General features: G+C 43.7%; 2 long non-coding RNA genes across 2 annotated transcripts; both read left to right on the top strand.

The window, feature by feature from the left end:
* Positions 1–13,476: 13,476 nt before the first annotated feature.
* Positions 13,477–15,134, top strand: LOC307216790. Its single transcript, XR_013839317.1, has 2 exons — positions 13,477–13,589; positions 14,942–15,134. It is a non-coding gene; the product is annotated as an uncharacterized lncRNA (long non-coding RNA).
* A 1,844-nt stretch (positions 15,135–16,978) lies between these two features.
* On the top strand, positions 16,979–22,307 carry LOC307217314. The gene is made up of 2 exons (XR_013839558.1): positions 16,979–17,160; positions 22,185–22,307. It is a non-coding gene; the product is annotated as an uncharacterized lncRNA (long non-coding RNA).
* The last annotated feature ends 256 nt before the right edge of the window (positions 22,308–22,563 follow it).

Below are 22,563 nucleotides of genomic sequence, written 5' to 3'. Positions count from 1 at the left end.
GGGAAGCGGGGGGAGGGACAAAAGAACATCAGGTTTGATTGATGGATATATGGGGGGGGATGTGGAGAATGTGGTGATGGCTTTGGTTTATTTATATTATGATGTAAAATGGAAAAAAACCAATAAAATATTGTATTGAAAAAACAACAACAACCAGCAACCTTTTGCCAACATCCCACTTGTGGTATCTCAATGACCCATTTCCAAATTAAGCCCTCATGGAAGCACCCCGAGACAATTCAGCCAGCATGAAGCACTCAGCTTCCTGCCGTCGTTATTAAATTCTGTTACAACGGAGGCTGCAAGGGGGATTAGACAAGTGTGCTGTGATTGCTATCCAGACTCTTTACCGGAGAAACAGGACTTGGGAGCTGGAACTTAAAAGCACCAATTTTCTTTGGAAATGTTTCCAAGTCTTCCCAGGTGGCGGAAGATGTGGAAACGGAGACTCTTGCCTCAGACTGTGAGGCTGAATAATTTGCCCTGACCTCTATAAATATTGTGCTAGGGGCATCATGCACTAGTAATTCTTTCCTCGCTGCCCTAAATCCTCTTTCATTTTGGGCCCCTTAAAACAATCCCTATTCTTTTAAGTTTGCCAACACATGCTGAGGACACAATGTGCAGCCTGATCTTATCCATGTTGGCTTAGAAGCAAATCTTGCTGACTTCAGTAGGGCTTATTTACTCCCAAGGAAGTATGGTGTCTACTCAGAAGCAATTCCCATTTCATTCAGCGGATTGCAGCATTATAGTTCTGGGAGCTGTAGTTTATTAAGGAGAACACAGGTACAATACTATTGAGTACAAAATACAGACTGTAGTTTCACACATGCAGTCTGAGCTTGGAGCAAGCTCAGACACGTCCTACCTGGTCGGCTACATAGCACGAAGAGAGTGAGGAAAGCAAGCGCTACATAGCACTGGAAGTGAGGGTTGTGAACTAATCGAGTCTAGGAACACAGCTCCGTGGTCTTAACCCCTTCATGCATTAACTTGCACTCATGCATAGTTATGTTTCCCATAGATTTGCAAATAATGTGCTGATTTAGGTTCCATAGTCTCGCAGCCCATGAGCGGCCACTGCTGGGTAAGCATACACATAAGTGCATGGCGAGAGGGGTGAGTGGCATCTGGGGACCCAAGTGGCAGAAAACACTGAATGTGTTGACATTGGGTCCACTGGGACTGTTTCCAGAGGGTGGTTTGGCTGGGCATTTTCAAGGGCCCAAGACCAGCAAATAGCCCACTGCAGTAACCATGCTATCATTTCCAGTTTACCTAGAGCACTGGTCTTCAAGAGACCCACTAATGGGTTGTGGCCTGATCCAAGATAGGTTGCAACAGGAGCACTGCCGCCATGCAGATCTATGGTAAAAAAAAATGTTTCCCCAAATGCATGCTTGGTTAAAAGTGGGTCCTGGGTCTGCAAAGGTCAAATATTCCTGGCCTAGAGTATCTAAGAAGGTCAGGTGCCTCCTTCCGGAATTCTGAATTTAGATATCCTTCCTCTTCCAGGTTGGGGTCCCCAAATCTTGGATCCAGCACTGATTTTGTGCTGTGGGTTTTCAGCCCAACATTGCAGCCTCAAATGTTTTAGCAACAGCAACTGATTCTTGGTTTCCCTCTCATGTTTCCTGAGCCATATTACCCACACAGTCCTTTATTTCCTACCCCCAGGAGACAAGCTCTGAACAGACCAGCTGAAGAATGACTCCTCATGGCTTCCTTTGCTTTCGGTCCTCTGAGGAAATGAGGCTATGACTGACTGGTCAGTTTGCATCTCTGAGCTTCTACTGTATCATCATTTATGGGTTTCCAGTTTCCTGCCATCCATCACCATACACCACACTTAACTAGACAGTGCAGTTACGCTGCCATAAATAGGCAAGAAGACTTGGATTGCATCAACATAAACCACCTCTGTATTTTCATGTTATCCATGTTGTTGTTTTGTAAAATGCCAACAAGAAGGTATCTTTTAACGAACAGCAGCTGCTGGGCGATGTCTTCATGAACTAGGAAGAAGGGAAAACTGAGAGGAGGTTCTGCTTCACTTTTACATGTCAGCTTCTCACCCCCTCCCCACCGAAATCTCCCCCTCAAGCTATTTTTCTTCTTCCATTATACACCTAATACAATCTTTAACCTAGTTTTCTGACTGATAAGCATGTAAAATCAACTTCAGACAAACTGAAACCTAGAGGAGGAAATGCATTCAAACCTCCTCGAAAGGAAGTCGTAAGTGCGACAGCAATGCAGGCAGGACACAGAAGTGTTAAACGGGGGAAGGGGCCGGAGGAGGAAGGAAATAAAAATGTGGTGTCAAACTCATGAAAGGCATGTACCATTATGACTTCCAGCCGCTTGTATCAGAACAAAAGTAGCCACCATATGTAGCAGAAGGCAAGCAGGGGCAACAGGGAATGCCAGTTCCATGCCCTCCAGCTATATTTGTGCTCTCCCTCTTGGGAACCAGTTGCTGTTTTCTCATAGACTCAGAAGTGACCCCAAGTGATCCAGTCCAACCCCCGTAATGTAGGTATCTTAACGTGTGGTTCCCCATCCAATTCGAAACCATACCAGACCCTGCTTAACTTTGCGAATGTGCTAGTGGTTTTATTGCTACACCACGAGGATTGAAAGCAGTTTGTTTGTTTGTTTAAATATTTTTTAATTAAAAATTTCAGCATAACAAAATTTCAAAACATATCATCTGCGTTATTTCCCCCCTTCCCCCCACCTCCCCACTGAACCCTCCCCCCAATACTTCCTTCAGCTCCTCTCTCTGATTCCTCAACACATATTATTCTCTGTATACTGTAAAATTGTGCAAATCCTTATATTGTCTAGTCTATCTACTATGTTAACAATCAATACATTTGTGTATGTTTATTCAAAACCTGCCAAGGAGTCCAATTCATTTTGTTGTCTTTTTAAGTACCGGTAATTTGTAAAAAAGTTCCCATTCTTCTTTGAAGTCACAGTTGTCCTTATCCCACAGTTTGTATGTCAGTTTGTCAGTTTAGCCAGTTCTGCATAGTTCATCAATTTCTCTTGCCACTGTTCTTTTGTCAGGTTTTCCTCATTCTTCCATCCTTGTGCTATCAAGACTCTTGCCGCTGTTGTAGCATACATAAATAAATTCTTTGTTTTCCTTGGCAGGTCTTGTCCTACTATCCCTAACAGAAATGCTTCTGGTTTTTTCTACAAATGTCATTTTAAACATTTTCTTCAATTCATTATATATCATTTCCCAATTTTTTTTTTATTTCTCTACATTCCCACCAGTTTGAAGCCAATTACAGCAGCAAAGAGGTGTGTCTTCAGCATGCAACCTAAACAATATAATGAAGGTGTCAGACATACCTCTTTGAGTTGGGAAGCCTCACAATTTAGGGGCTTCCACAGAGAATGCCCTTTTCTGGGTTACTACTATTCTGTTGAATCTGTCCAAATATTGTATACATGCAACTCCCTGTTTACATGGGGATTACATTCAGAGGCACCCCACATTTAAATCGTATATGTTTGGAACACCATTGAAAAAGCCTGAGAACATCTAGGGTGGGGTACGCAGTCCCTGGGACAGCACACAGAGAAAGGGCCTAATCCAGGGGCCAAAGATAAGGGCTATAGGGCAGCCGGGCAGCCCTACTAGTTGCAACAGACAGCAAATTCATTTTGGCAGGGAAGAAAGTAAAGAATTGGAAAAGAATCATAGACGGGATACCAAGGGTCATCTAGTCCAACCCTGTCCAATGCAGGAATCTCAAGTAAAGCATCCATGACAGATGGCCACCCAACCTCAGCTTAGAAACCTCCAAGGGAGGAATGTCCACTGCTTTCTGGGGGAGTCTGCCAGAAAGTTCTTCCAGATGTTTAGTCGGAATCTCCTTTCTTGTAACTTGAAGCCGTAGGGAAGCCCCTGTTCCCCCATTCCTGCCCCATGGATCACACAGCTCTGTCCTCTAGCATCTCAGCCACGGCTCCATCCCCCTTCTCCATATCTGTTGCCTAATAATCTGGACCTCCTTTCATTACTCATTAGTACTGTCCAATCAATGGTCTGGATGCCCCTATATTCAGAGCCTCTGGGAGAATGGAATCAGGTTGTAGGGAAATATATGACTCTCTTGTTTGAATAACTTGGAATGATTTGCTTCTTTCAAGTCTCAAGTCCTTCTGCATGTTTACTCAGCTTTTGGCATGCTGCAGTTTCAGTTGCGGAGGCCGATCTGTAGAGAACTGGTGGGTGGGAAGCCCAGTCTCTGAAAGCGAGTGTGAGTTGCAGGAGATGACCTCTGGTTTCATGAGCCGTCTCTTTGGAGGGCTTGACGCCATGAACTTTTATTTGCTCCCTGCAATGCGCTGGTATAAAACCATACCAATTAACGTAAAGCAATGGTAGCTGTTTTCTGTGGGAACATATAGGAAGTGCCCCTACATTAATATGTAATACAGTGGAACCTCAACTTACATACGCCTCGTCTCACAGTTGTTCCAAGTTGCGTCTGCGGCAAACCCGGAAGTAAACACCAGGTTTGCCGCGATTTGCACATGCGCGGAAGCGGCTTCTGCCATCTGCGCATGCGCAGAAGCATGCTACTACCAAATGTGCACGCACACAAAATGCCTCTTCTAGCATCCCGTTTCGACCAGCGGACGGACTTCCAGAACAAATTATGTCTGTAAGTAGAGGTTCCACTGTATGTAGTTCAGGTGCTCTGGAAGTTCCATATTGGGAAATGTAATGAGCATGGTTTTATACGTTATAAACAGGATGGCCCAATGTGTTTTTTCCTTTGAAGTCCCATTGAGTTAAATGGGTTTAGAAGTGCAGATAGGATTGCAGCTGAACTGTGAAAAATTGTAAGGTGCCGAGGAGAAACTCTTGGAAATGTTGCAAGAGCAGTGTGTGTGTGTGTGTGTGTGTGTGTGTGTGTGTGTGTGTACAGTATCTGAGTGGTCACATGAACCCACAATTTCCATTTTGCCTTTTCAGAAATGTGAGTTACTATGTAGCACACACAACCTTTCTTAAACAGCCGTGTTAGAAACCAGCCACATAGTGTTTCTGTTTATATATCAGCCACCTTTTATAACAGGCCAAATTGGTCTTCGCCACTGCTTCCTCCATAATAGGAGGGCCTTGTGTATTTTCTCTCACTGTTTGCTCGGAACTTGTAAGCCATAACAATACATCTACACAGCAGGACTATAGTTAACTGCCCCCTTTAATGCTGCAGGTTGCAAGAAATCCTGCTTGCTTTCTATTGTGTGTGGCGACAAAGGGTGTAGAAGGGAAGTAACCCCTCCTCCTGCCGTGTATCTTAAGTCAGGAAAAGCAAATACAAATCTCAGCGTACACGCAAGGAGCAGATAAGAGAACGTTATTTTCCTAGTGATTCAGCCAGCCGTTGAATCAGAAAGAACGCCATATGACTTCTTCATGCGTAGCTAAATACACAGAATATTTTAAATGATCTGTTTGGTACTGACGCTTGTTGGTGTGTTGGCTCTAGAGGTGCAAAACAGGTAAGGAGAGGGAGCTTTTGCTATTCCAGATTCCGCTGTTTACTCAAATGGGCTTGAAAAGCACATACTTGACGCTTCCACTGAAATGGATGTTTAAAACTTTGGTCAAATGCACATTCACTTGTGTGTAAATCCATTTTAAAACTCATTGGAATTATTTTGTTGTTGTTTAGTCGTGTCCAACTCTTTGTGACCCCATGGACCACAGCACGCCAGGCACTCCTGTATTCCACTGCCTCCTGCAGGAATTTACTTTCAAGTAAATATATATATGGGATCAGATTATATTGTTACAGATCACTCCAGTCCCTGCCACATGGGATTCCAGGGGTCTTGGCCTTCAACCAGGATCTCTGCTCCTTTGGAGAACTGAAGATGTGGCAGAGGCTGTCTTAGCTTTCAGAAATGTGATTTATTCACATGTTTACACCTGAATTTAGATCAAGAGAGTCCAGATCTTACACCATGGTTATCTTAAAGGGGGCTTGTTCCCCACAGCAGTGCAGCACTGCTGTCCAAGGCATCACTTCCAGGCTGCCTTCAGCCAGCCTGCCCAAGATGGATCTCTATGGGTTTTTCTTCTTCCCCCCAGCACACTCAAAAACCACTCTTTTCTGTCACCTCTTACACAAACCCCATCACCTTGGCAACCTCTGTCTGCCCAGGCCCAAGGATTGCTCTTAGATGGTTCATTAACCCTTTTTATCATGTTAACACCTTTGCTCATCACTAGCCTGGCCAGGCTGGTTTGCGTAAGCTACAGTAGGGTTGCCATGCAGTCGTACCTTGGAAATTGAATGGAATCTGTTCCGGAAGTCCATTAGACTTCCAAAACGTTTGGAAACCAAAGTGCAGCTTCTGATTGACTGCAGGAAGCTCCTGTAGCCAATCGGATGCTACGGACGCCACACCGGACATTTGGCTTCCAAAAATCGTTCAAAAACCAGAACACTCACTTCTGGGTTTTGATCGTTCAGGAGCCGATTTGTTCACGAACCAAGGCATTTGAGATCCAAGGTACGGCTATATTTCAAAAAGTGAAAATTTGAACACAAAAGCTGATGAGCTTTTTTACCTATTTTTAATGAACATCACCCAAATATCCACAATTCTGATATGGGCTGGCTGCCATATTCCCGGGTTTTCCCAGACATTTTTGCTGCTTTACAGAAATTCCGCCTGGTCACCATTTTCGAAGGATGAATCCTGGCTATGTCCTGGAAATTCTGGACGTATGGCAGCCCTACATAAGCCAGCCCAGGGATTCCTTGTCTGGCATAGTTCTGCAACTCATATTTCCATTCATGTCTCAAATAAGCAAAATCCTACCATTTATTAATGTCTAGGGTCTAGGGTGGTCCCTCCCAAACTTATAACAAAATAATGCTTAATTCTACATGGATCCCAGTTGTTAAGCAGGTTGGAGGGTGGAGATCGGAGAACGAGCCCCTTCTGAAATCTGTTACTTGAAAGTTGACAACTGCTTACAACTTGATGTTTGTATTTTGAAACCCCATCATTAAGTGCTACAGTTCGGGTAGCTAAAGAAAACCCCATTTTGCTCCATGGTAAGGCCAGCCCTATAGGTACAGAGAAATAGTCAGAAACAAAATGCCTCTTAAAAATAAACAAGAAGTTTGCAGCCGACTCCATGCTGCTTTAGGCCCCTGCGTTTTTACATTTTATTTTACTTTTTATATGTTTGCAGAAGGACAGGACAATCTATATCACTCTGATAGAGGAATAGCTAGGATTAGATTTTTATTTTTAAAGGTCTACAGAGGAAGTATACGGTCTTCATAATCAGACAATAGTATGTTTGCATTGGCAGTTACTCATACGTTCGCGAATATGCCGTCTTATCTGAAATGTACATTATGACTAATTTATCTCATAAGCAGTTTCACTGTGAGCTCTGTATTACAGGAATTTTTGGCTTGTCTTCAGCACCAATTCAGATTGCATAATTTATAGATGACATAATCATACCAAAAGAAGGTTAAATGAAGAAAGGGGGGGGGGGATATAGACTTCCTGAGTTGCTAGCCCTTTAGCACTGGAAATTGCCACTTGAATTATGATAAGTGTGTGTAAGAGTGCAATAGTATGTCTAGAATCTTTCTTGCCATTTTTTTTAAAAAGAGGAGCTCTTTGATGCTTCTAAAAAAAGAAAAGGAATGGCTTGCTGCATACATACCATTCATTTAAACCACATTAACCGTCAAAAAAATCCTGGGAAGTATAGTTTACCCCACCCCTCACAGAGCTACAATTTCCAGCAACCTTAACAAACAATGGAATAGATATCAATTTATCAAGAGGCAACCTAGCATGTGTGAGCATTACATTGTAATTTAAGGTGCTTCCAGATGGGTGTTTATTGTGGGATTGGGACTCCTCCTGAATGCATATTTTGGGTACTACTACTACTAATAACAATAATTATTATTAATTTATTACTTATACCCTGCCCATCTGGCCCCAGCCACTCTGGGAGGCTCCCAACAGAATATTGAAAACACGATAAAACATCAAACATTAACAACTTCCCTAAACAGGGCTGCCTTCAGATGTCTTCTAAAAGTCAGATAGTTGTTTATTTCCTTGATATTTGATGGGAGGGCCCTCTGCCTGGTTCCCTGTAACCTCGCATGACATTGTTGGCACCCTAGTGGCAGCCCACATCCCCAACCACCACCATCAATGTTTTAACATCTGGATTGAACTTTCCTGGGGGAAATTGGATAAGTTGAACCTTTAGCCATCACTTTCTCTGAAACATCTTAGCATCACATTCTACCATACCCTTTCGGAGAGGCAAGCCATTGCTGCAGCTGCCTCACCAAAGTGCTTGCCCATCCTTGTAGACCACCGCAATGCCTGGAGGCCAGACAGTCAAGTTGTGTACCCAAAGCAGTGACCAGAGGAGGAATGACCACTGGGGGGGGGGCGCAGAGAGAAGAAATTCCATGGTGCATCTGCAGTAACAAAACCCGATGTTTTAATCTGCCTCACCTGCAACAAAACATGTCTCTCCTGTACCGGTCTCTATAGCCACAGCAGGCACTGCAACTCTCCGACACTTGGACACACTCCTTTATTGTTTTCCAAGACAGATGGATGCCAAGAGTATCTTACCCATTGTAAACGCAGCCAATCACTGTGCTCTACAGGTGAGGGCTTCCTGCAGATACCATCTTATCAGGAAGTCAGTGCTGCAGAATTTAGAAAACAGGACACCTACCCTTTCCTTAAATATTAGACCAGGGGTAGGCAACCTAAGGCCCGTGGGCTGGATCCGGCCCAATCACCTTTTCAATCCGGTCCACGGACGGTCCAGGAATCAGCATGTTTTTACATGAGTAGAATGTGTCCTTTTATATAAAATGCATCTCTGGGTTATTTGTGGGGAATAGGAATTAGTCCATTCCCCCCCCCCCCCAATATAGTCTGGCCCACCACATGGTCTGAGGGACAGTGGACCAGCCCACGGCTGAAAAAGGTTGCTGACCCCTGTATTAGACAGACACCACCTCTGTTGTCTTTTAGATGCCTACTGAAGACCTCCTTCTTCCAACAAGTCTTTTAACCAGAGATCATTCCCAATCTGAATCTGTATTGGAATTGCTTTAACAATATTTCATTGTCTTCTTTTCTGTGTGTTTGCCAACCTGGGCTGTCTTGGGAGGAGGAATATACTCAGGGCTTTTTTTCCCAGCTGGAACTTGCAGGAACTCAATTCTGGCACCTCCCAGATGGGCACCATTGCCATTATAAGAGAACAAGGAAGGCGTTTGTGGTGAGTTCCGGCACCTTTTTTTCTAAGCACTGTATATACTTTTAAATAATCATAGTCATAGTCAAAAATAATACCGATTTTACAGAGGGTTAAACTGAGTCAACTTCAGAACCAATTACTCAGGATGCCACAGTGATTCAGTGGCTGAGGCGTTAGTCTGTGGGTGTTCCTTTTGGCTTATCTAGCAAGACCCATTGTGCAAGAGGATAAAGTGACAAAAGATGGTTGTAACAGACTAATATAGCTACCCCTGTGGAATGTGCCATGTATGTGTTATATAAGTTCAAATTATAGGTGACGACATTAATTGATACCTGGGAGACCAGGGTTCAAATCCCTGCTCAGCCCTGAAAACTCACTGGGTGACCTTGGGCCAGTCACTGTCTCTCAGCCTAATCCACCTCACAGGCTTGTTGTGTGGATAAAATGAGGACCTTGTATGCCACCTTGAACTACTTGAAAGAAAGGTGGGATATATTGTACTTCTGCTATTCAGAATAGCACGGGTTTAAAATATCTCAGCCTCATAATGCAGAGGTTAGCAATGGCTGCTAACATATATTTTTTTTTTTAAAAAAAAGGAAATGAGAATCATCCCTAACACAGGATGTTCAGTTATTCCAGTAAGATTGGATGAAATGGGAGGAGCAGTCCGATCATTTACTGAGTCCTCAAATCACAAATTTGATTAGTTCATTTTTGGAGAGCGGCTTCTGTTTCATTAGTGTTGGTTTGCTGGTGGAAAAGCGTGGCATAAAATCTTTATTATTTGGGCATTATTTGGGTGGAGAACGAGGAGGTCTTGAATGCAACCCAGTCCCACTGACTTTATTTGTATAATACCCTGCTTGCAGCAGACGGTGAATTCTCCTAAGGAGAGCATAAGCTCCACCACATATTGCCACTTTCCCATCACTGAGAGGGAACTTGTTCTACAAGCTCAGACATCTTGGCTCTGAGTAATCTTGAAAGAACGTGTCCTCCTTCGCACCCATCCATTCAGCAAGAGCAGAGCTTCAGTAACAACCAGGGACATGGAGTTTAAAGATGTGTAATGCAATTTTTGAATGCCAAGGCTGCAATGCTGTGCCTATCTACTCATGCATAAACCCAATGGGAGCGACTCCACCTTTAAATAACTCGTGGCAGCACTGCAAGCTACATTTCATTTAAAGTTGCACCGGAGAAGACTTTGCCATCTCCTTCCAGTGTTTAAAATGCTAAGACTTTTAACAGCAAGCCTTTCAAGTGGGATTTTGTTCACAGTTTTTTTCTGCCTCGGATTGAAATTGTATTTTTTACATGTGTTTATTGTTGCTGTTTTTATTGTTAAATCCCTTCAGGATATTTAATGCTAAGCGATTAATAAATGGAATGAGTAAGAAGTTCAATCCTGCCCGTGATGGGACTTACAATGCGGTAACTACAGTGAAGTTTCTCCCACTAGGCAAATTAAGAGGAACACCTCTATCCTAGTACACTGAGGCCACATTCACACCATACATTTAAATCACCATGATGCCACTTTAAAAAGCCATGGCTTCCCCCAAAGAACCCTGAGAACTGTAGTTTGTTTAGGGTGCTGAGAGTTGTTAGGAGGTCCACGTTCCCCTACAGAGCCACAATCCACAGGGCAGTTTAACAGCCAGTCCCTTTTCCCAGGGAACTCTGGGAATTGTAGTTCCATGATGGCTCCTAATAACACTCATCGGCCTTAACAAATTACACTTTTCAGGATTCTTTGAAGCTGTTTGAAGTGGCATCATGGTGCCTTACATGAATGTGGCTCTAGTAATGGAACCCACCAGAGAAGAAGAAGAAGAAGAAGAAGAAGAAGAAGAAGAAGAAGAAGAAGAAGAAGAGTAGTAGTAGTTTGGATTTGATATCCCGCTTTATCATTACCCTAAGGAGTCTCAAAGCGGCTAACAATCTCCTTTCCCTTCCTCCCCCACAACAAACACTTTGTGAGGTGAGTGAGGCTGAGAGACTTCAGAGAAGTGTGACTAGCTCAAGGTCACCCAGCAGCTGCATGTGAAGGAGCGGGGAATCGAACCCTGTTCACCAGATTACAAGTCCACTGCTCTTAACCACTACACCACACTGGCTCTCGTGTTCCTGGGCTTAATGCCTAGTGGAGCCCCACACCTGATGTAACAGCTAAATGATGCTAGGTGGGCCACTTAAACATCACCCGAAAAAAGGACAAAAGAGGGCAGAGATTTACAGGAAATTTGCAAATGTCCGTTTTTATGCATGAGAACCTAAAATGAGCCCATTGAATCAGGGCAAAGGCCCATCTACTCCCACAGCAGCCAACCAGGCTTTTGCTCTCCCCTTCTTAGAAGAGTTTTTCATTTGTAAACTAGACCTGGACTGGAAGTATCTTCAAAGAGAGGAATCCCCATAAATAGACAATAGCCTTGTCTCCTTACAAGGCTATTGTCAGGCAACAACCTTACTCTGTATCATTAAAGGAGGACTGATGTATATTTGCCTCAATTGCTTTGGCTCTGGCAGAAATTTCTGTGATATCCCTGGGAAGAAGACCACTGTCCAGAAAGGCCCTTGAATTGTGCCCAGAAAGAAGACAATAGGGAGCCAGTGCAAACTTTGGAGCATTAGTATAACAGCTGTGGTGAAAGTAGATTACATGTTTTGTTGGCACCATGCTATTATCCCCAAACTCTATGCACATTCCATACCAGCCTGTCCCATTTTTGCAACCGTAACTGTCTCCTTGTGACTCACCCCCTCTGCAAAATTGTGTTCTGCCCTTTTCATGGGATGCTTTTTGTCTCCAAATAGATATCCCCATGATCTCTCTCTTCTTTTTGTATATAATTTTTATTAAATGTTCTGTTGTACAATTTAAAGTACTCATTTTTACATCCTTAAAATATCAACAAATTCCCACCTTCTTCTTCCATGGTCCATTTTACATATCATAAATCCCTGCATATTTTACAGAAACTATACCATTCAGTATTCCATTATTCCATCCATCACGACTTATTTACACTGTTGAATTTATCTTAATGCTGCCACCGTTTTGAGCGGCAAACAGTTATTTCCCAGATATTCAATAAACGTGTCAGGGAACTGCCATCGGAGCCAGAGGGAGAGAGAGGGCTCCAGAGGGATTCCGGAGAGCGTCCCGGGATGGGGAGAAGCAGCCCATCTTCTGGGGAAGGAAATCAGCATAGCACCAGTGGAGAAGGGGGGCAGATGGGGGAATCGGCTAGGCGGTCCCATGACTCCTCGCCGGGGACCAGCGGGGAGAGCACGGGTCCTCTGCTGCCCACACCCTCCTTGCGCAGAAGGCTTCCGCGCAGGGAGAGTAGGCGGAGACTAGGCATCAAAGAGCTTCTTTGCTGGAAGAAGTTCAAGAAACGCCCACTGACGGATTCTGCCAGTGATTGAGACAGCCACGGGCGAGTGGCTGTCCGGACGGAAAAGGTTCACTCAGGCAACCCAGCCAGGTGTGGCGCCAGTTTACGCACGAGCAACCCCTAGAACCATTACAAAACGTTTTCCAATCTTCTCTAAACGTATGTTCTTCTTGTTCTCTTATTCTGTGTGTTAAATCCGCAAGCTGTGCATATTCTGTCGACTTAAGTTGCCACTCTTCTTTGGTTGGGGCCTCACTCGTTTTCCATTTTTGGGCTAATGAAACACAGGCCACAGTAGTGGCATACATAAATATCCCCATGATCTCAACACACACACACGGGTTCCCAGATTAATGCACATGTCTGGGTGATCTTCTCAGTTACAGATGACAGACAAGCTAGCAGGCAACTACTTGATTGAGATGTAACTTACAGCTTGGTTCTCTTGTATTGGCACCACATGGTTTTCCTGCTGTGAGTGCTTCCCCCTTCACACACACACACACACACGACTGATCAGCATCGGTGCAGAAGACAAGCCAAACAGGGAACTGCACAGGCATGAGAACTACACTTTTGCTGATTGAGCAAATAGTTTGTAACATCAGCAAAGGGAGCCCAGCCAGCATTATCCTAAGAGCTGGCCTGTCCCCCAGATGAGAACAATAATGGAAGTCTATCCAGATTACAATTATCCATAAATTCTAGAACCTGGTGATGTCAGAGGCTTGCAACACAACTGGCCCTAAGGGTCTGTCTGTCTATGTTGCAGTGAACAGAAACCCACGCTTGCCTGGTGTTGGTTCACAGCTTGGCTTGCATCTCTCCTGTACGTGACTCTTAAAATTGCTGCTGAATTACAGGTAAGCTCTGTGCTAGAAGAGTAATAATGAACTGGCCCTTGGCAGAAAACCGGTCAATAGGTATGTTTCTTTCTTCTTCTGGCCCACTGTTGGGGGACTTTGGGTTGCTTGCAAAAGCAGCAGTTCAAAGCAGAATACATGCCGAATGGATGCACTGGGGGAGATTAATGTATATCAGATACAGAGTTATCTCCTTTATCCATCTGTCATGGAGGCTTTATCTGAGTTCCCTGCATTGCAGGGGTTTGGACTAGATGACCCTTGGGGTCCCTTCCAAGTCTACAGTTCTATGATTCTATGAAACTGCTGCCTGGGCTTTTGCTTGTTTTCTCCAGGTACCAAGCATTTTGGGGATGGGTGACTTGAAAACGACAATGAATCCAGAATGTGGCAGCTAAACTGGTGGCTGGGAGCAGCTGCCGAGACCATATAACACCACTCCTAAAAGATCTACGTTGGCTCCCAGTACATTTCTGAGCACAACCCAAAGTGTTGGTGCTGACCTTTAAAGCCCTAAATGGATTTGGCCCTGTATACCTGAAGGAGCGTCTCCACTCCCATCATTCAGCCTGGACATTGAGGTCCAGGTCTGAAGGCCTTCTGGTGGTTTCCTCACTGCGAGAAATGAAGTTACAGGGAACCAGCCTTCTTAGTAGTGGCACCTGCCCTGTGGAATACCCTTCCATCAGATGTCAAGGAAATAAGCAACTATCTTACTTTTGGAAGACATCTGAAGGCAACCCTGTACAGGGATGTTTTTAACGTTTCATGTTTTACTGTGGTTTTATAATTTGTTGGAAGCTACTCATAGTGGCCAGGGCAACCCAGTCAGATGGGTGCCATATTATTATTATTATTATTATTATTATTATTATTATTATTAGTGGAAGAGTCTTTTTCCAGCTACATGCTAGCCTTTTAACCCATAGTAAGAAACCCTGAAGAGCTGTGGCCAATCAGTGTAGACAAAACTGAGGTAGATGGACCAATGGTCTGACTGGGTATAAGGCAGCCCCACCACCACTTTCTGGACACTGCCCAGGAGAAAGGAGCAGAACCACTGTATAACAGTGCCATTAAGTTCAATGGGTCTACTCTGAGTAAAATGAAGTTGAATACCACCCCAAGATAAAAGAATAAAAAATTAATACAATATTGGCAATTGAGGAAAATAGGTAAAGCTGGTAAAATGATGAAGCTATCACCATGTGGAGATATGGGGATATGGATTGGAAGAAATTTTATTTTAAAATTACTTTATTTTTTTGTTGAATATGAAAAGAGAAAATTAATGATAACATGCCCTGTGTTTTCCTTGCTGTAAATTACCTTTTTCTATTTGTTTGCTGCAGGTTACTGTTGGAACTGCAATTTATTGCAATTTAGAAAAAGGGAAATAACTGTAAAAGGGAAAATAATGCGTCCAGGATTGTGCTATTGTAAGGAACAACTTCTCAGCCCAGGGGGTTAAAGAGATGTCAAGTTCAAAAGAAGCATACTGAACTCTTCCCACTTTCGCTGTTTAACATAATGGTTCAGATTCTACTCTTGATGTGTCATCCCTCCCATGTGACAGGATATATGACTGTAAAGTTGGCAGGGATTTTGCTCTTTATGCTACGCTGTGCTCACAAGTGGCTGCAAGGAATGATAATCTGCTCATTGGCACATGTATTGAGCAACAGTCATAGCTGGAATGAAAGAGATTCCTTCATTTCCTGTGTCTGTATGATAAGAAACAGAAACTGCTCAAAGGCTGCCAGACCACCTTCCTTCTTCTGTCAGGACTTTTAAAGTACATATACCAGTACCGTAAGTGAAACATACATAGTACAATGGGTTTCAGCAGGTAAGCGAGTTATAGCATTGCAGCCTTAAGGATACAGCTTTAATGAAACAAGTATGAAGGGAGGAAACAAAAAATGGGATGAGCACGTGGACCATATCAAGAAAAGAAAGCCCAAATCAAATACATTAGAAAGCAAAAGCTTCACATATAATTATGCAGAACACATAGACAAAATTTGATATTGTATTTACAAAAACTGAAAATAAGCAATACAGTGGTACCTCTGGTTACGTACTTAATTCGTTCTGGAGGTCCGTTCTTAACCTGAAACTGTTCTTAGCCTGAAGCACCACTTTAGCTAATGGGGCCTCCCACTGCTGCCACACGATTTCTGTTCTCATCCTGAAGCAAAGTTCTTACCCCGAGGTAATATTTCTGGGTTAGTGGAGTCTGTAACCTGAAGCGTATGTAACCTGAAGTGTATGTAACCCGAGGTACCACTGTAATGAGAAAATTACCCATCAGGATAAGAGCCTCAGAAACCAGACTCTTCCCAGATATTTTCCTGAGAGGGGAAGCTTTTACAGCAAAAGCGGCTAACTATGCAAATTAAAATCACATTAATTCCAATGGACTTGAAAGGATATTAATGTTGCAGAATCCCTTACAGCCAAGTTGGGTATTCTGTGGCTCTCCAGATGTAATCAGAAGTCAGCTCCTCTGGCCCCCAGCCAGCAAGGCCAAGGGTCTGGCATGATGGACTTTGTAGTCCAATGACTTCTGGAGGGCCACGAAGTACCCATCCCAGCTATATAACTTCTAGACACTTTTATCACTCCTCACTTCCTCTGACCTCAGGAAGGGGAATATCATTGATGTGTCGCTTTCTCTCCTTCGGGATCTTAGCAATATAGATTTACAAGCCAAAGGCATGAAAAGATAAGGCCACTTAATGATCACGCCTGTTAATCTTTCCCAAGGCTGTGCTGTGCTGACTTCAGACTCTGGCTTTTTGCAAAGGAGCTATTTGGATACAAACCTCAACAGAACCAAATCCTTATTGAACTCAGAATCCTTTCCCGTTCTGTACAATGGCAGTATTTGAGAGCTTAAAACAAAACAAAACAAAAACCCTCTTCATGATTAGGAATCGGGAGTTGGCATTGAATACGTGCAGGATAGCGTTATCAACGGCTACTGGTCATTATGGCCCCATGTTATCTCCAGCATCAGAGACAGCATGCTTCTGAATACCAGTTGCTGGGAATGACAAACTGGAATGTGTGGTTACCTCCATGTCCTTCTGGTGAGATTTCCAGAGGTATCTGGTCAGCCAGTGTAGAAAACAGGAGGCTGGACTACCCAGGCCAGCCTAGTAGCTGGAGGCATGGCGTGGCTGTGCCTTTCTCCTGACCTCCATCCAGCAGAGTCACTGCAGCATACAGAGAGTGGATGTGGTGTTGGAAAGATTGGTGCAGTGCTAACACGGCAGCAAGAGCACCAGATTGGCTCCACCAGTGTGTTTTCACCATGCCAGCCCCTCTCTCTCCATCTCAGTATACTGCCGTGATGGAGTAGGTCGAAGGTCAGGTGAGTGGCACATACAGTTACACCCTCTACTGGGTCAGCCCATGCCAACCTGCTGCCTTCAAAATGTTTGAACGAAGGCTGACATAGGCCTTTTGTCTGATTCTGCAGGGGTCTTACATCTTACTGATGAATCTGTTAAGGAAATAATACTTGCCCTGGCATGGGGCAAGAGAAGCACCCAAGTCAATACAGGTGGTTTTGAGCTTAGATGTGTGCTGTGCTTTTTTATTGTTGTTGTGTGAATTCTTTTGGGAAAGCATGATCAAACTTTACATGTAAATAACTAAAAATATATTTTTGGAAATGGGTTAGATGCTGCAAGCTGAATTCCCAGCAGTCTTTCTTGAAACAAAATTGCCACAGAGGTCACTTCCAGTACAGCCTAGGGCCATTTTGGCTCATGTTGATAAGTAGAACCCCAGGGTTACAAATCTATAGTTGCAGGCCCTCCTCAACCAAACCGGGGGTCTTCCAGAGGTTTTGGGCTACATCCCCCCTCATTCCTGACTATCGACATTGCCAATGAGTGCAGTAGGCCAAAGCGTTGAGATTGGCACCAGGTTGACAAAGGTCATTCTATGCATTCCCTTGCCCGAAGTCCTCCGGTGTTTGTCAATCTAATGGTTCAAGCTTGAGGGAATGCAGTCTGAGCACATTTTATGCTAGTGCCTGTCCTGTCTCCAACAGCAAAGAGGCTTTCTGGCAATCACTGACTCATTCTGTTCAAACACACCAAATTGGCATTTGTAGCTAAAGGCAGAATGATGAAACCAGACCTCTCTCTTTCTTTTCTTTTTCTTTTTAAGAAAGTGACTTTCCTGTTCAGCTGCTGTGTAGGTTTGACCCAAGGCAGTAGCAGTATGTTTAATTTGATAGTAGACAAAACTCGTTTGTTCCTACTTAGAATCATGCACTGAAACATAATATATAGGAGAGGGAAAGGTAAGCAGGGGGAGTCCTGTTTCCTGGATGGGGAATATTTTTCAGTCTGGGGGTTGAATTTCCCAGTGGAAAATATTCATACTAGCAGGTGAGGCAAAGGATGCTGCTCTAACCATTGTACAGGCCACATTGCAGTCATGCAAAAGGACAGAGGCTTCCAGTGGTGGGTGGTGCCCATTGGGACAGGTAGGGCAGAAAGAAGGGAGAGCAAATGTAGGTGGCACAGGAGCCAATGACAGGCAAAGCCATCTAATTCTAGAGCTGTTCCCATCCACCTCCCTTCTGAGTTCAAGAGGACAAGACTGTGACTAAGTAGGAGGGGGAAGCTGATCACTCTGGGAAGATTGCATTTCTCAGAGCTCCCTATGCACACTACCTTAAACTGTGTTTCATGTGTCTGTCATGAGAACCCACAATGGGGCATTTCAGGGTGGGATGGATAGGGACCCAGTGGATCCCAAACAAGTGTATTCCCCAGAAAGAGGCCCTGTGCTGCACAAGACTGGATCTCGGTGTTGTTGTTTTTTCAGAATAAGAGAGAGGAAGGGAAAGGAGGAGAACTAGTTTTTGCTCCTGCCACTAATGCAGCAATGAAATAAAATACATATAAACGGAGCTAGGAGAAGGGGAGAACAGGAAGAGGAAAAGAAGAGTTGGGGGGTGGCTCCTGCTGCTTGCCTCAGGCCGCCTATACCTTTGCGCCAGCCCTGCACACAACTCAGAGAAAGATGTAACATTTAAAATGTGGGGTAGCTTTCTGTCAGGCACAACTCTTGAAAACCACTTCCTTTTCTTTATGACTGAAACCATGGGCCTTTAAAACAATTATAACTTGATTTATACTCAGTGGGGCCTCAAGAAGCTGGGGGGTGGGTGGGAATCATTTGTACACTGGCAATGGGGTGTGTGGGATGTTAAGGGAGGGGCAGTACCTCTCATGCTCCTTCTAGGGTAGTTTGTCTCCCTATCCATCTGGCTCTAGTCTGCATATTGTGTCATGATTGTGTTATGTGATCACATTGTACTGTGGACAAACCTGCAGGGAGATTATATCACACCTTTCGCAACATACGACCTGTCTGAATGCAACCCATTGACCTGAGTGCGAAGAAGTTCCCAGCTCTCCTGCAGATTAGACCAGCCTGTAATATTTCTTCTTTGTCACCACGCCTCAGTTCAACCCCAGAACTTGTACGAGGGCAACTCCAAGATTTGCGAGTTTGAGGGCACAACTACCAGCTAACTCCCCATTCAGTGCTGGATGAATTCAGTCAGTTTTTCCTTTGCCAGTACTGTAAAAGTGTGTCACAAGCAATCTGGCATACGAGGGGAGAAATAACTGGTGGTCAAAAGCATGCAGTCAAACCCCAGGTTCCAAACTAAGAAGCTTTAGTCTCATTAGGCATAAGGGATGAGGAAGAAATCTCCCGCAGAGGATAGGACCCAGAAGACAAGACCTGGATCACTCAGCTTAAATTACAAGAGAAAGTATTTAGGCTAAACATTAAGGCTAATGTCCTCAGGATACTAGCTGTGGGACAGTGGAAGAGACTGTGTTGGAAGTTGGTGGGTTCTCTAGCTACTGTTAGAGGTTCACCTCAGATTATCAAAGAACGTTTGTTGAAGGCCCCACTGGCCTTCTCCTGTCCTAACCCTAATCTTATAGTTACTATGAAAAGGTTTTCTGGAAGAGAGAAAGCTTGAAAACCACTATTCTAAACTTTGGGTTTGTCTGTAAACAAATTTATGGGCTACCTTCTTGGGCACCACCTGCACAAGGTCGATGATGGTGATTTTATTAGTCACTTGACACATAAGTCTTACCTATTACATAAAACACATCATTCCAGTTAAAAATTCAGAGAAAGTAATAGATCACTTGGAAGAAAGTTCATTTTGGCAATATGGGATGTTTACTGAGGCCCCAAAATAGGATGAATAATACATAGTCTACTGTACTTACACTGCTACACCATCAATGGTAGGTTCGAACATTTACCTTACTAACTTTTGTAGGAAACTCAAACAGGTTTCTATCTTTGCAGTTCAGTTTATCTGTCATGGATAGTTTAGTTTAGTTTTAGTTGAGATTCCAACATTGCAGTAAGGTTGGACAAGGTGATCCGTCCAGGTCTACAATTCTGTGATTCTATGCCTTACTTCACATTGGTTATCTCTTAGCATTATAATAGTCTATGGTTTGTTAAGGACGAGATGGTTGGATAGTGTTCTCGATGCTACCAGCATGAGTTTGACTAAACTGCGGGAGGCAGTGGAAGACAGAAACGCCTGGCGTGCTCTGGTCCATGGGGTCACAAAGAGTTGGACATGACTAAACGACTAAAAACGACTAAACAACAACAATGGTTTGTTAAATGTATTAGTCAGAGGAGGAGGACATCCTATCTCGTTGAGCTACGTGAAGAGTCCTTTTCAGCTGACAAGGTCAAAGTCCTTCATCAGGTCTACGAAGGCAATGCTCTTGGTAGTTCTCCTGCACTGGAACAGTGAGAAAATCAGGTCAAATGTTGACCTCTCAGCTCGAAAGCTACATTGTGACTTGGGATAGACGCTGTCAGCAAGTACAGTGGTACCTCGGGTTAAGTACTTAATTCGTTCTGGAGGTCCGTTCTTAATCTGAAACTGTTCTTAACCTTAAGCCCCACTTTAGCTAATGGGGCCTCCTGTTGCCGCTGTGCCACTGGAGCATGATTTCTGTTCTCATCCTGAAGCAAAGTTCTTAACCCGAGGTACTATTTCTGGGTTAGCGGAGTCTGTAACCTGAGGTGTATGTAACCTGAAGCGTATGTAACCCGAGGTACCACTGTAACTGTAATCCCACAGTACTCAGAAGGGATATTCCACCATGGTAGTTGTTACAATCACCGTTGTCCTTATAGCTCAACAACTCTTGCTCCCTAAAAAAAATCTCAACAACTATGGTCCATCCTCCAATGACAATGGGTAGATCACTGCCAGTTTTTTTAATACTGTGAAGGGATCGCAATCTCTTGGGAGTTGGACGTGCCTGTTATAGGGCGTCACAATGCCGGAGTCACACATATCTTGTGGCACGAATCCTTTTCCCCAACCCTGCAAGAGGAGGCCAGGGCGGTGTGTCATGAGGGAGGGATTGAGGCTGGCTTTCAGCACTTCTGTTGGGATTCCACACTGTCCTGCAGTTTTCCGACGTGCCTGGGAGTTGATGATGTTCTTCAGCTTGTCAAGGGAGGGAGGGACACCCGGCTCTTCCAAACATCTGGATGCTGTCAATTGCTGTGTTGGATACCATTACCATGTTTCATCATGAATACAGTTCTTGATAGTGCTCTGCCCTTTGCTGCTTAATAATAATTCATTGGTACCTCGGGTTAAGTACTTAATTCGTTCCGGAGGTCTGTTCTTAACCTGAAACTGTTCTTAACCTGAAGCACCACTTTAGCTAATGGGGCCCCCTGCTGCTGCCACACCGCCGGAGCCTGATTTCTGTTCTTATCCTGAAGCAAATTTCTTAAACTGAAGCACTATTTCTGGGTTAGCGGATTCTGTAACCTGAAGCGTATGTAACCTGAAGCGTATGTAACCCGAGGTACCACTGTACTAATACTAATACTTGTATTTGTATTGTTTATATTTATTTCTTCATTTGATTGCAAAGGAAATCCAACTACTCTGAACTTAGCACCTCAGTGGGAATCATCTGATGGGCTTGTTCCAGCCCTGAAGAATGCACAATTATTTTATAGAGTATGCAGGATACAGCTGCCTTGCACGGAAGGGAGGAGTCAGCTATTTCCACTGTAGCAACAAAGCATGCATGTTTTCCCAATAGGAACCTGTCCGTGAGTTCTGCTTCCATGGGCTTTACTGCTTTACAGATCAGGTCCTTTGAGACGGAGGAGGAGAGAGAAATGAAACATTCATTTTTTTATTTTTTATTATTATTTAGGGATAATAATAAAAAATAGAGGAAGCAAGCAAGTGCTGGGTAAAAATAAAATAAAAACAAAATTGGCTGCATGGTAAACGATTGTTCTTCTGGGGATATACTGTATTAGCTCATTCAGAACCGAAGCCATTTTATTTCCAGGTGTCTTGAAACTCAGTACAAAACATACTGAGACTATCATAATAAAACATGATTGGAGCTGAACTGTTGCACACAACACAGGCATTAATAATGCTTTTTATATGAGCGCCTGGCCTATGTTATACATAATTTATTTTTAATTCTTAGGTGCTTAATGTGCTTCATTTTTTTCCCTCTACATCAGCAGTTGGCAGCAGCTGTAATGTGAGAAAACGTCTGAATGTTCATCGCTCTTAGACTCGACATTTATGATTGCTTAAGGGCTTTGTGTCTCTGACAGCAACAAATAAAGTTCGCTTGCACACAACTCTGGGAAAGTCACTAAAAGATAACACGACTAGAGAGAAAATTCTAAGCATCTGAAATAAATACAAGCTAAGCATTTCCTCCCTAAATGTGTTATCTCGGCCTGAAAATTTACTGCTGGCAACAGGGATTTCTGGAGTCTATTAAAGGAAAATGCTATATATTTATGTTGCACACAACTTATAGATGAAATCACAGCTGTACATATAAAAGCAGCCAGTTCTCTTTAAAGCAGGGTTTCCAAAAGGCAGGGACCC

Source organism: Podarcis cretensis, assembly GCF_951804945.1.
Source record: "Podarcis cretensis genome assembly, chromosome: 5".
NCBI classification, from domain to species: Eukaryota; Metazoa; Chordata; class Lepidosauria; order Squamata; family Lacertidae; genus Podarcis; species Podarcis cretensis.
This window is presented reverse-complemented; position numbering and strand designations above follow the sequence as displayed.